At 45.0% G+C, this 12,638-nt stretch overlaps 1 non-coding gene across 1 annotated transcript; it reads left to right on the forward strand.

Annotated features, from left to right (window-relative positions):
- Positions 1–5,301: 5,301 nt before the first annotated feature.
- Positions 5,302–5,374, forward strand: trnav-gac (transfer RNA valine (anticodon GAC)). Its single transcript has one exon. It is a non-coding gene; the product is annotated as a tRNA-Val (tRNA).
- The last annotated feature ends 7,264 nt before the right edge of the window (positions 5,375–12,638 follow it).

The following is a 12,638-nucleotide window of genomic DNA, read 5'->3' on the forward strand; positions in this document are numbered from 1 at the left end:
AAACGGTTCCGCATAGTCGACATGGATCCTTGACCATGGTCTAGAGGGCCAGGACCACAAACTTAGTGGTACCTCTCTGGGCGCATTGCTCAACTGATCACACATGGACTCTAAGTCAGAGTCGATACCGGGCCACCACACGTGGGATCTGGCTATCGCTTTCATCATTACTATACCCGGGTGTGTGCTGTGGAGATCCAAGATGAACGTCTGCCTATCCTTTTTGGGTAGCACTACGCGGTTACCCCACAACAGGCAGTTTGCCTGAATGGACAGCTCGTCCTTTCGCCGCTGGAACGGCTTGATTAGCTCTTGCATTTCATCGGGGATGTTGGCCCAGCTCCCATGCAGTACACAGTTTTATACTAGGGAAAGCATAGGATCTTGGCTGGTCCATGTCCTAATCTGGCAGGCCGTGACAGGTGATTTATCATTTGCAAATGCTTCCATGACCATCAACAAGTCTTTGGGCTGCGCCACCATCAACAAGTTTTCAGGCTGCGCCATTTCCACCCCCGTGGTGGGCAATGGTAGCCGGCTGAGAGCATCTGCACAGTTCTCGGTGCCTGGTCTGTGGCGGATGGTATAGTTATACGCTGATAGTGCGAGTGCCCACCTTTTGTATGCGAGCTGAGACATTAGTATTTATCCCCTTGTTTTCAGTGAACAGGGATATGAGGGGCTTGTGATCGGTTTCCAGCTCAAATTTGAGGCCAAACAGGTACTGATGCATTTTCTTTACCCCGAACACACACGCTAATGCCTCTTTCTCAATCATGCTGTAGTCCCTCTCGGCCTTAGACAAGCTCCTGGAGGCTTGTTGGAGCATAAAATGTTTCTGGCTTTCTCAAAAGCAATTACTTGTTTTTTTTCCCAATACCCAGTTCTCATCTTTACGCAATTTGTAGGGGCTCTAAGAGGGTGCTTAACCCTGGTAGGAAGTTACCAAAATAGTTGAGGAGTCCCAGGAACGACCGCAGCTCCATGACGTTCTGTGGCCTGGGCGCGTTCCTGGTAGCCTCTGTCTTGGCGTCTGTGGGCCGAATGCAGTCCGCAGCGATCTTTCTCCCCAAAAACTCCACTTCTGTTGCCATGAGGATGCATTTTCACTTCTTCAGCCGCAGACCTACATGATCCAGTCGCTGGAGGACCTCATCCAGGTTTTGTAGGTGCTCGACGGTGTCCCGATCCGTGACCAATATGTCGTCCTGAAAAACCATCATGCGTGGTACCGACTTGAGTAGGCTCTCCATGTTTCTCTGGAAGATCGCTGCATCCGACCGAATTACAAACGGGCATCTGTTGTAGATGAACAGTCCCTTGTGCGTGTTGATGCAGGTGAGGCCCTCCAAAGACTCCTCCAGCTCCTGCGTCATGTAGGCCATAGTCAGGTCGAGCTTGGTGAACGTCTTGCCTCCTGCCAGCATCGCAAATAGGTCGTCTGCCTTAGGTAGCGGGTATTGGTCCTGTAGCGAGAAACGATTAATAGCTACTTTATAATCTCTGCAAATCCTGACCGTGCCATCACTTTTGAGTACTGGAACAATCGGGCTGGCCCACTTGCTGAATTCCACCAAGGAGATGATGTCCTCGCATTGCAGCCTGTCCAGCTCGATTTCCACTCTCTTCCTCATCATGTGAGGTACCGCTCGCGCCTTGTGGTGAATGGGTCATGCCTCTGGGACCAAGTGGATCTACACCTTTGTCCCGGAAAAGTTTCCAACGCCTGGCTCAAAAAGGGAAGGAAATTTGTTGAGAACCTGGGTACATGAGGCCTCATCGGCATGTGATAGCGCTCGGATGTCATCCAAGTTCCAGCAGATTTTGCCCAGCCAGCTCCTTCCAAGCAGTGGGGGGCCATCGCCCGGGACAATCCAGAGTGGCAGTTCGTGCACCGTCCCCTCGTAGGTGACCTTTACCATGGCGCTGCTCAGGACAGTGATGAGCTCTTTGGTGTATGTTCTCAGTTTCGTGTGGATGGGCTCAGGGCTGGTCTGAGTGCCTTGTTGCACCACAGTCTCTCAAACATCTTTTTACTCATGATGGATTGGCTTGCGCCAGTGTCCAGTTCCATGGCCAAGGGCAAGCCATTCAATTTTACATTTAGCATTATAGGTGGACATTTCGTTGAAAATGTGTGCACCCCGTGTACTTCAGCATCTGCCTCCTCTCTGAGGCTCGAAATTGCTTTGATCCACCATGGACCGATCTTCATCTGCTGCGTTGATGGTTAGCAGATTTTGCAGAGCTTGCAGCTCGTCTGCAAGCTCGTTAGAGGTGCCCCATTGTTCCACAGCTCTTGCAAACATACCATTTGAAGCGGCATGAATAAGCTGAATGGAAGCCTCCACAATGCCAACAAGGTGTGAATTGCCTTGCATTCATCCTTGGTTGCGGACTCTGAGTCATCTGTGTCACCTGAGGCCTGCTGGCAGTTGCAGATTCGTGGTTTCTGCCCTGTACATTTCTGCTCGCAAACACAGTTCTAGTTAATTTATGAACATTGCTCGCACTTGTGTGCTGAGAGATTTGTTTGGTGGACATAAATGCCTGTGCTATCGCAATGGCCTTACTAAGGGTCGATGTCTCTACAGTCAAAAGTTTTCGTAGGATGGTCTCGTGGTCAATGCCCAGTACAAAAAAGTCTCTGAGCATTTGCTCCAGGTAGCCATCAAACTCGCATTGTCCTGCAAGTCGCCTTAGCTCGGCGACGTAGCTCTCCACCTCCTGACCTTCAGATCGCTGGCACGTGTAGAACCGATACCTCGCCATCAGCATGCTCTCCCTCGGGTTAAGATGCTCCCAAACAGTGTACACAGCTCCTCATATGACTTATCTGTGGGTTTCACTGGAGCCAGAAGATTCTTCATGAGGCTGTAGGTCGGTGCCCCGCAGACTGTGAGGAGGTCCGCTCTCATTTTTGCAGCGCTTCCTTCTCTGTCCAGCTCATTGGCTACAAAGTACTGGTCTAGCCATTTGACATAGGCTTCCCAGTCCTCACCCTCTGAGAACTTCTCCAGGATGTCCACAATTTGCTGCATCTTTGCGTTGGATTCGTATACTCGTCGCCACTTATTGTCTTCCTAACACAGATGAGGCTGCACACAGGGAGGTTAAAGTAACAGTGACCTCAGTCTTTGTTAAGACACTCCAGAGTGAGGAACAGGCCTTTGGGAACAGCTTAAACACAGTGCTCCCAAGGGATGCTGGGATCCCTTGGGACTTCAGGGGATGCACTCCCTGGTGGCGGAACATGGGAGTGCATGCTTTACAGATACACATCAGTGACCAACTCACTAAACATGCTATTCACGACATCCTCAGCATTGCGGATGCTCCAGAGTCAATCCATGTACAGCTCCAGTGCCGCAATGCGGTTTGTCAGGAGCTGCAGCTGGATACACTTCCTGCACACATAGTAGTCAGCGACACTGGAAGCGTCCCTGATTTCCCACATAGAACAGGAGGAGCATGACATGGGTCTGGACTCTCCTGCCATGACTGAACCCTTAAATTAAATGTACTATCTGTCAAGACTGCAGGGCCATGCCCGCTAAAGTGCCACTGCAAACATGGAGTTGGCCGATCAGAGCATTCCAAAGAATACATATTGATTTCTGTGAAAGGGGCAGTGATAATTTTCTGGTTCTAATTTTTTAGCCATTCGAAATGGCTGGAAGTATGGCATATGGGGTCATCTATGACTACAGAGCGTACATTCAAAGAATTATGGGATATTTTTGCATACCAGGACCTGCCCGAAGAAATGGTGTCTGATAATGGGCTGCAGTTTCGGTCCGTGCAACTTCTGAATTCTGCCAGACACAATGGTATCAAACACACGTAGCACTACATCATCCTGCTTCGAATGGTGCAGCTGAAAGGTCGGCCAGGATTGTCAAGGAGGCTTTGCAGAAACAAGTTCTACAGGCTGGATCATCAGTGAGCATGAAGTATAGGTTAGCAAATTTTATTTTCAAATACAGAACGATGCCAGGGTACACACCTGCTGAATTATTGATGAAGTGTAGGCTGAGGACATGTCTCAGTTGATTGCAACTGAACTTGTCTGATAAGGTCGAGAAGGCACAATCGGTGCAGAAACGTCATTATCATTCCAGTATCAAAGAGCGGTGCTTTCAGAAAGGTGATCAGGTCAGAGTTCTCAGTCTGTCAAAAAGGACAGGTCCATGCAAATGGGACATTGGTACAATTATTCGGGTATGTGATCACCAAGCAGTACTTAGTCAAAATTGGTGACTACATCAGGAAGGTTCATGTGGATCAAATGTTTATGGCGAGTGATGCATCGTTGGTACCACGAGTAATTGATTCTGGAGTCTGACTTGGACGATGATCAGAGTGCATTGGCAGATCCAAGCATTCCAATGAACACAATGTCCATATCCCCACTGACTCAGGTGCAGCCGACTGAAGACGATTCTGCGGGTATGGGACAAGCTCGCAGAGACTCCGTATCTTCTGAGGGGGAAATGAAGTTGGAGTTCAATTGAGAAGATCAATGAGAAAATGCAAACCAACTAAACAGGACATTAATAACTGGGAATATCAAAATCTTAGGAAGGAAGCTAACACTAACTGATGTAAGGGTTTCAAGGAAACTCAAGAGAACACAGGAAGATAGAGGTCAGGAATCCTGGGCCACATGGCCTGAAAACAGAAATTCCCCAAGATGGTCTCCTGAGCCAAACGAGAATATAGAAAAAGGACATGGCAAGCCAAATGCAAAGAAATTGAGGTCTGAGGAGGAGGAAGCTAAAAGCTTACAACAAGAAACTCGGGCCCAGCAGTCGAATTTGTTAAATGGTAATTGTAATGTTGATGAGTAATCTTTTGAAATATTGTTTAATTAAGTACAACAATAAATACCTTGCTTCTAAAAAAAAAGCAGTGTAATGTATGCACCTGTGAGCAGGCTTCTAGGTTTATGTTTTAAAGTTTAATTTGTTTTAATTGCCGGTTTTAGTGTCCCCCTCCCCTTTTATAGGGGGCACTTGTAATAATTTATGGTTTTAGTGCCCCCCAAAAAAACAAAAAAACCCCCACAAAAAACACAAAAAACCCCAAAAAAAGGGCACTTGTTTGAAAGTGTTTGGAGTGTCCCCCAGATCAGGGGGCACTTGAGTTCATGTTTAATTTTTCTCCAATCAAAAGAGTTATGGAGCTGTTGCACTGTGAGTAGCTTATCCAGTCACATGACATTCACAAGATGCAATAAAACCCCGTTTAATTGAGTTCAGGTTCTCCACGATGAGGTGGGCTGTTGTGAGCCCGAGTCGGACCGAAATAGCTCAGTTGGGAGAGCGTTCGACTGACGATCTAAAGGTCCCTGTTTCAATCCCGGGTTTCGGCAATATCTGGTGATTTTAGGTGTCCCTAGAGATGGAGCATGCGGTGTCCACCGGTATGCTCGCGGCCTTCCGCGAGAGGTGGGCACCGGAGGGACTGGAATGCATCATCACCCCCAGCAACCAAATTTTAATTTGATTTTATGTTTTAAAGTTTAATTTGTTTTAATTGCCGGTGTTTTTAGTGTCCCCCTCCCCTTTTAAAGGGGGCATTTGGAAAAAAATTGATTTTAGTGCCCAAAAAACCCCCAAAAAACAATAAAATACAAAAAAATACCAAAAAAAAACACAAAAAAAGGGGCCTTGAAAATGTTTGATGTGTCCCCCAGATCGGGGGGCACGATTTAATGTTAGTTGTTTTTCTCCTAAAAGAGTTGTTGTGAGCCCGATGGATGAACTGGTAGTGTTCAGTTTGTTAATAAGCCATTGCTAATAAACCAGTTAATTCTTTACAGCAAATGAGTAGCCATGAATTCTTAAGCAAAGAACCCATGAAGCAAATACACTACAAGCATGCAGGTACAGCAAACAATTAGGAAGGTAAATGGCATGTTGGCCTTTATTGCAAGGGGGTTGGTGTACAAGAGTAAAGAAGTCTTGCTATAATTGTACAGAGCTTTGGTCAGACCACATCTGGAGTACTGTGCACAGTTTTGGTCTCCTTATCTAAGGAAAGAAAGACTTGCATTTATATAGCGCCTTTCACAACCAGTGGCAGTCTCAATTCGCTTTACAGCCATTGAAGTCCTTTTTGGAGTGTAGTCACTGTTGTAATGTAGGAAGGCATATACTTTCCTTGGAGGCAGTCAAAGAAGGTTCACTAGATTCATTCATGTGATGAGAGGGTTGTTCTATGAGGACCGATTGAGTAGATCGGGCCTATACTCTCTGGAGTTTAGAAGAATGAGAGGTGATCTCATTGAAACATATAAGATTCTGAGGCTGCTTGACAGGGTAGATGCTGAAAGGTTGTTACCCCAGGCTGGAGAGTCTAGAACTAGGGTCTAGTCTCAGGATTAGGGGTCAGCCATTTAAGACAGAGATGAGGAGGAATTTCTTCACTCAGACGGTTGTGAAGCTTTGGAATTCTTTGCCCAAGAGGGCTGTGGATGCTCAGTCATTGAGTATATTCAAGGCTGAGATAGATACTCTAGGGGAAATCAAGGGATATGGGATCGGCTGGGAAAGTGGAGTTAAGGTGGAAGATCAGCCATGATCTTATTGAATGGTGGAGCAGGCTCGAGGGGCCGTACGATCTACTCTTGCTCCGAATACTTGTGTTCTTTCTGAAAGACTCAGAAGCAGAGGCTGCTGAGGATATCAACGAAAATGTGCCAGAGCTGAAAATTCCCAAAGTTAGAGAGGTAGATTCTGCATTGCACGTTTTGCATTGATTCATCGTCAAAAGATAGTGAAATATTTGATGAACTTTACACACTGGAAAGGAAAGTGCGGAAATTGATGACTTCTGAATTCCACAATTCTGAATTGCAGCATAAAAAAGACTCTCAAAGCACGAGCATTTTTCTTTAATGTTTAAGATGCCATACTATATTCACTTTTTAAAGATATTGTAAGAAATTTAGGCAAACAAAGTTGTTATGCACCAGACCTGCCTTGTTTCCCGCTCTGTGGAAATTCCCGTTTTATTGCAAAACTCTGAGGTTTTCCTGAGCAGTTGCAGTTACACTGATTTGTCTGTATTAACGATCCATAGGGTCATAAGCCATGTTTTTGGACCATATTTCAAATTCCTCCAACAATCAACCTTGCAGTTGGTCATTGTTGCAGGCATAAGCACAAAAGGGGAGATTTGAGGATATATCTTCATGCAAATAATTATAGAATACAGAACACATTACCACTAATGTTCCCTCTAAGCTGCGTGGCCACATTTCTCAGTCGAAATGCCGTGGGTGCGCAGAAATTTACAGGGACTGTGCATTGAAAACAACAGGCCCAGCAGAACATAGTGCAGCCTACAGGGAATATTGACTACCACAAGTAGTTATTGAAGAGGAAATTAGAGAAATATTTGGGGTCAAAAATCATTGGTCCTTAAATGCTGCTCCATTTCTGGCAGGAGTGCCCTGGAAGGGCTGGATAATAAGCTGGGACCCAAAACATTCCAATTTGGATCTTTCAGATGAGTCCCATATTTTCCCTTCAGCAAGCTTATGTGTCTCTGCTGACCAGCATATCAGCCGCTGATCTTGCCCCCGCCAACTAGAAGGCCAGGAATACAGTAATTCTTGGCATTGGGAATTCCTGTGCCCAGCTGTGCTCCCACTGGTTTTGTAAGGAATGGGTACAGCCCCACTTTTTACAAGGCTCCAAGGAACTCCAGTTTCAGGCTTGGATGCATTCTAGTTACCGACTCAAACCTTATTTCCTTGCTCTTTCCTAGGTCCCTAAATATTTTTCTTTCTCAAAGTCCTGCAAATGGGCCTGGAATTCCAGAAATTATGCCATCATTGTGCCTGCCAGGAAACTACACCACGGACCCTGGAGGACTTCCCGGAGTTTGGGGCAGGTTCCCTACCCAACATGCGATAAAATCTGGCAACTGCTGCTACATCCTGGGTGGTTCGGGGCGGTGGGGGGTGGGGGGGTGGGTGGTTAGCATCAGGTTCCCCTAAAAAGAACAGAGATGTGCCCTGCTGGCCCCTTTGTAAGGGGGCCACGTTAAAAACAAATATGACTTTGTTTTTCTGTGAGAGTCCAGGCCTATGTTGTGGTGCCAGCATCAGCATAAGACTGGCCATTCATCCTGAATTGACCACAACTCTAAGATTCTTTGATGAGCCTTGCAGGACAACTGCACAAAAAGTATTGCTGCATCTTCATCTGTTTGTCTGCGTATCTGGATGAATCTGTGACACTTCCAGAATAGTGTATCAGTCATTTCTTGAGTTTAAAAACAGAAAATGTTGGAAATTTCAGCGGGTCAGGCAGCATCTGTGGAGAGAAAAACAGTTAACGTTTCAGGTCAATGACCCTTCGTCAGAACTGGAGAATGTTTGAAATGAACGGATTCTTAAGGAGCAGGGGGAAGGGAGGAAAGAACAAAAGGGAAGTGAGCTGAAACGTTAACTATGTTTTTCTCTCCACAGATGCTGCCTGACCCGTTGAGATTTCTGGCATTTTCTGTTTTTATTTCAGATTCCAGCATCCGCAGTATTTGCATGGCTTAATGTCTCCAGAATTTCTCCAGCTTTTTGGAGCAACCAGTGGCAAAAAATTAAAACAGTTGTGAATTGAACAGCTGCAGGCAGTGCAGATTGAGTTGCAGGGGATTCTCTTGGGTCATCTACTATCATAAAGCACTGTAAGTGCCTCCCTGGAGAGCTTCAATCACATTATTAACTGTCTTTCTGTTAGCCCAAGGTAAGACATTCTTTCCCAGACGTTGCCTTCTCTTCCATAGTCCTCTGCTCGTGCACCTGAACTTTCTATTCATCACATTCCTGCTCTGAAAGCATGGTGACTCCTCTGATGGAAACAAACACCTTGTTAAAGGAGGCTAACCCAGCAAATGGTAGAGGTATTGCAAAATAGCATACTTGCAAATACTTGCTTGCTTATGTGTCCTTTGCAGTCCTTCACTGAATGAGACTTGTACCTCCGTGCGTGCATGCCACATAATTGTTCAGAAGATTTGGCATGATGTCAATTTATGGCTTTAAATTGCTATTTTCAACCCACTGGCAGAAAACTTATTGCCATTTTAAATCCATAACAACAGAAAATGGGAACTAGCATTTATACCCACAAATGGAATTTGATGACCCATGTTGCACTTTTTTCAGATCGATAGGCCAGTTAACAAGTGCCTTCAGATAATTTGCATAATGTGTTATACATTTTTATTTGCTTGTCAAACAGTCAGATGCAATTTGTATCAAAATATATTACTGTAAAAATGTCATTACTTTGCTTGCATGTGATAGTCATGTGACAAAAATAAGGTCTGACAGTCTGGCTCCTCTCCTTTTCCAGGTATAAAGGTAGTCCTTCTTTCATGAATGAAGGGGAATGGCTTTTTCATATTTATTGTGATGATTAAACTTCATTCCTTAAGGCATTTTCAATCCTTCCTCTTTTTGAGTTTCCTCACAAATGCACACATATACATTTATAATGAATACAAATTGACACAAATATTGTTTGGCTGTAGGGCAAGTGATTCTCTGCATAATGAAAGAAATGATAGAGGCAATAACAATGAATTCATTTTATTCTGGTGTGCAGTGCCAGTGATTTTTGTGTCAATGTGTTTTGCTGCTGCTGTTTATCCCCAAGTATTATTACGTTTTGAATGTGCCTAATATTGCACACTTTCCTAATTGACGGAGTATCACTGATAGATAGTTACGAGACCAACAGAAGGGGTGTTATTTGAAGGTGTTATTTGAATCAGTAACTAACCTTCATTCACCTGCATCGGTGCCAGAGGTCTGTGATGGTGTGGGCTCAGTTGCATCAGAGGCAGTGCCAACTGCTATTTGTGCAAGGCTGCGTGATGGGACAGGCCTTCTGCTAACACGCTTGCCAACTGGCTGCACCTGTGCTGCTCCATATATGACAGTGTTGAAGGGAATTTCCTCATGATATGCACTGTTCTGTGTGAACATAGAACAGTGAGATATTACGCAGTTTTGCAATCTCTCTACCGTTTGACTGCAATCATTCTCAAGTGGGTTGTAGCGGGCCATATATGCATCTGGAGATGGACTCCAAAATCTCCATAGCAGTAGTAGGAACATTCAAAAGGGATGATTCTGTGTCAACAAGGCCTTACTGCAGATGCCAATGGTATTGTATCACATGTTTAGTGACAGACAACCATTGCGCTCTGTCATTTCAAATGCAGGAGAAGCCAGCACATTGGGTGGTGGACTGTCCCAAGGTAGTCAGATAACTTTTCACTGGTGTGTGCAAGGAGGCAAGTAACTCTGCAATAGGGTGCTGCTGCTGTAACAGCCTCCATGTGAAAGCAGCCCCATTTAGTTTGGTGACCCAGCAACTCAGCTCGGTGTCTGCCAACTGGCCAGACATCAACCAACACATCTGCTACCCCTTCCTCACAAGCACTCAGTAATTAATCATTCTCTGCTTCCTCCTCAATATCATTGGCTACTCCTCTGCAGCGTGTGTGTATCTGTGTTTGTGCCTGCCTTTGAGTTGGTAGCTTCAAAGTCAAATGGTTTTGTGTTGAAGCCCCACGCCAGGGCTTCAGCACATAATCTAGGCGGACACTTCAGTGCAATTTTGAGGGAATGCTACATGATCCATATTTGTTAAACCTTGGCCCAGCTTGCCTTTCGCTGTGGCCACTGCTCATCAACAGTCCCATACTTTCATCTATTTTCCCAGTCCACTTTAGCCAAATCTGCCTTCATACTTTTGTAGTCTACTTTATTTAAGCTTAGGACACTGGTTTGAGATCCAACTTTCTCACCCTCCAACTGAATTTGAAATTCAATCATGTTATGGTCACTCATTCCTAGAGGATCCTTTACTGGGAGATCATTTATTAATCCTGTCTCATTACACAGTACCAGATCTAAGGTAGCCTATAGATATATACTGACTGCTACATGATATATACTGTTCTATACTGTTTTAGATGCACCAACTGTATTATATATATATTGACAATGTTATATACAGACTATTGATATATGCACTAACAGTGCTGTTGTATGCCAAGTGTGTTATAGGCACTGGAAGTGCCATTATATCCTGACTGTTATATGCACTACTTTTATATACTGATTCATATATGCATTGACAATGTTACTATTTACTGATATCATGGGCGAAGGTGCGGCGAATGAGGGTACGGGGCCCAGAAGAGCCGAGGGCCCAGAGGCAGCACGGGCCTGCCCACACTGCTATGTGTGCGCACTAGGTCCGTGCAACAGAGCAGGTCTCCAGTCGTCCTGGTTCAACCCTTGCCACTGGATAAAGGCCTAGCTCTGTCAAGCCTGTGTGGTGGCTGATGTGCAACGGTCACCACACGTTAAAAAAAATCCACGCACAGGCATCTTCCACCTCCTCAATTGGAGTTCAGGACTGGAACATCGGGTCCTTCATTGAAACATCTGTGAACTCTTGTGGAAGAAAGTCATCCTCATTCGAGGGACCGCCTTTGATATATATACTGGACATTAAAGAGCTATTTAATGAGCATGGAGTTCTCCTGGTGTTCCGGCCAACATTCCTTCCTCAACCGAAACCACCAAAAATAGGTTACTGGTCATTTGCCTCATTGTTGTTTGCGGGATCTTCTAGTCAATATGACTTGATATTACATCGAGCAATGCCTTTGCCCATTAGGTCCATTAGGTGAACTCTGCAATGGATTTTAAATAAAATATCTAACCTAAGGGTTATGTATGCATTTTATGTGAGCAAACTAAAACTTCAGTTCCTCTGATTTCCCTCCACCAATCTTCAAAATCTCATTTAATGTTTTTTTTCTGTACAGGATTCTCAGCAGTGTTGACTGGTTAAAGCCAGTGAGGGGTCTGACACAAGATCTTAACATCAGGCAACTCTTTGCACATTGCCCTAAAGCACTGGATCTCACCGAGCAGCTTCAGCATGGACCTCCTGAAAGGGTAGAGTACAACCGTACATAGTTTAATAAACCTGCACTGTACCAGAAATCTGTGATGAAAATGTAGAGGAGAGCTATTAATTTTTTTCAGGGCAAGAGATAAAAGCCATTTTTTCTTTTGTCAGTTTTCGCTCCTCCCTCCTGAAGGTATTGATACTAGGTGATCGGGTTCATGGGCAATGGCCGCCCTTTTGTACTTCACATACTAGTAGCCATTTTCATGTGTGAGTCTTGGCAGTTGTCATGCTTTTTGTTTGTGGGAAGCTGTGGCTGATTTTAATGCCCTGATGCTCAGTGCAGACCAAGGATTAGATCTGGAACCTTCTAGCTCTATATAGCTTAGTATCACAGAGGGCATTGCATTTACCTCTGAGCCTTAATACAGTGTTAGTGGGGTAGGATCTGTGAAGATAATTCTGCACTCCTACTGAGGAAATTGTACTCACAGGAGCAATGTTATGGGAATGCCATCACCTCCCAAGTTCCTTTCAAGTCACGCACCATTCTGATTTGTACATATACTCACAGTGTGAGCCTGGAGCAGCTGGAGGGAGATTTAAACATCAGTGTATCCCTGACAGCGGAGGCAGCTCGAGCCTGAAGCAGCAGGAGGGAGTTTTAAACATAAGCGTATCCCTGACAAC

This window comes from Pristiophorus japonicus, chromosome 15 (assembly GCF_044704955.1).
Source record: "Pristiophorus japonicus isolate sPriJap1 chromosome 15, sPriJap1.hap1, whole genome shotgun sequence".
NCBI lineage: Eukaryota > Metazoa > Chordata > Chondrichthyes > Pristiophoridae > Pristiophorus > Pristiophorus japonicus.